Here is a 2,167-nt window from a genome sequence, read left to right as displayed (position 1 = left end):
GAAATTTTCCCATTTAGTTCTGTCTCCCCAAAAGTTAATGCATACTAGTGACGTTGGGCTTTAGCTTAATACTAGTTTTTAACACATGGTTCTTTGATATCTGTCCAAAATGTGAATCCCTTTATAATAAGCATCGGCTGAGCGTTAAAACCTCAGTTTTATTCAAGTGCACTATGCCTGGTGGCACAGTAGATACAGTTGGGCTGCGATCCAAATGGTCTGCACAGTTCGAAACTACAATGGAGCTTTCTACTCCCATAAATAGTTACAGTCTCAGAAACTTACCAGAGCAGTTCTACCCTGTCCTATAGGGTCCAGTCACTATTAGCATCAACTCAATGGCAGCGAACTTGTTTTCTCTCTTTTCGTTTAGTTTTTGTTCAAGTTCCCTGAGCTCTACACAGAGCACAGAAACACCCCTGTCCTTCCTTATACCTAGTATTAATATATAAAGTCAACAGAGCAGATGAGAGGGCATGAACACATTTCAGCACTGGCCTAAGTAAAGAGGAATTCAAGACAAAAAATGGAAATACAGAGTGGGTGGGTGTGATAAAATATCCGGAGGAAACAAGTAGGAGAATTTAAACAAAGGCCAGTTTGTTTACAGAATTTCTCTCTTAAATCTAATAGAACTTACTAAAATTTCATTTGACTTCATCTTTTTTTCTTAGCATACCCCCCACCCAAATCAGACTATGTTATTGAAAGACTATGAAGACTACATATGAATTATGCATGAAGGAACCATAGCGAGAACAATAGGCAAGGGGCTGGCATAAGAATACTTGAAGCTGCACCGTGAGTGTCCCACGAGGAACAAAGAAATATGGTCCAGTCTAGGGAGTTAGAAATCTCTTACTACTGTCTTGCACATTGAAGCATCACAAGCAAGGATTTCAACTTCTGACAGTTATGAACCAAATCCATTCACCTGACTCCAAACAGGCCTGCAGATGTGCACCACCAGCATCTTAGAGGAAAGAGGAAGAAGTGCCTTGTTCAGTTATTACTATTTCTGGGGTGCCCTCATGAGAGATTCAAATTTGTGAACATCATTGGAGCTGATCCAGATAAGATAAAAATAGAGCATCTCATTTGCCGGCAGTGCTCTAAGGGCCAAAGCTCAGGAATCACTGACATTCAACGATGTGGCAGTAAAGTTCACCTGGGAGGAATGGCTACTCCTGAACCCTGCTCAGAAGATGCTATATCAGGATGTGATGTTGGAGAACTTTCGCAACCTGGTTTCCATCGAGATCCACAAAGTTGATGATCATTCGGTTGAGCACTCGCCACAAGAAAGAAGCGTGGGAAGAAGAGGCGAGAATGACCCCCGATCGACCAGAGCCTGCGCGCCACTGCTTCCCCTCGTCCAGCGCCTGCGCCCTGCCGAAAGAAAGGCTGAAGGGGATGCTAAGGGAGATAAAGCCAAGGTGAAGGGTGAACCTCAGAGGAGATCAGCAAGGTTGTCTGCTAAACCCGCTCCTCCAAAACCAGAGCCCAAGTTGAAAAAGGCCCTGCGAAGAAGGGGGAGAAGGTACCTAAAGGGAAAAGGGGAAAGCTGATGCTGGCAAGGACGGGACCCACCCTGTGGAAAATGGAGATGCCAAAGCAGACCAGGCACAGAGAGCTGAAGGTGCTGGAGATGCCGAGTGAAGTGTGTGCATTTCTGATAACTGTACTTCTGGTGACTGTACAGTTTGAAATACTATTTTTTATCAAGTTTTATAAAAATGCGGAATTTTGTTTTACTTTTTTTTTTTTAAGCTATGTTGTTAGCGCACAGAACACTTCATTGTTGTCTTTTGGGGGGAGGGGCAAATGTCACTAACAGGCTGTCTCCAAAGCTGGATAGAGTGGAAGACAACACCTTGACCTGCTAGTTTTGAGACTCCCTCTGGGTTCCCAGGAGATGGGATTCCCTGACATTGACACATGTTAGCCACCTTGGCACAAACACCTTGTGAGAGAGGAAAAGTTCAGCTTTGTTTTTACATCCTCCATACCTTCTCCCGCTCTGCCTTCAGCATAGACTTGACTCCCATAAACCCAGAGACCTGTTGGGACTTGACCTCAAAACATTGGTTGTTAGTATGTTGGGCGATCTGGACTTTCCAGTGACGCCATCCTCGTGGCATCCCTCAAAAGAGCAGCGCCACCTTTG

General features: G+C 44.5%; 1 protein-coding gene and 1 pseudogene across 1 annotated transcript in view; one reads left to right on the top strand and one right to left on the bottom strand.

Annotated features, from left to right (window-relative positions):
- DDX10 (DEAD-box helicase 10) overlaps window positions 1–2,167 on the bottom strand; it is a 279,004-nt gene that overhangs the window by 29,583 nt on the left and 247,254 nt on the right. The gene's annotated exons all lie outside the window — the stretch shown is intronic.
- Window positions 1,224–1,659, top strand: LOC115872217 (annotated as a pseudogene).

The sequence above is a fragment of the Echinops telfairi genome, unplaced genomic scaffold (assembly GCF_000313985.2).
Source record: "Echinops telfairi isolate 266 unplaced genomic scaffold, ASM31398v2 ScPeMD7_7421;HRSCAF=8459, whole genome shotgun sequence".
Classification (NCBI taxonomy): Eukaryota; Metazoa; Chordata; class Mammalia; order Afrosoricida; family Tenrecidae; genus Echinops; species Echinops telfairi.
The sequence above is the reverse complement of the archived record's forward strand: the minus strand, read 5'-3'. Positions and strand labels throughout refer to the sequence as shown.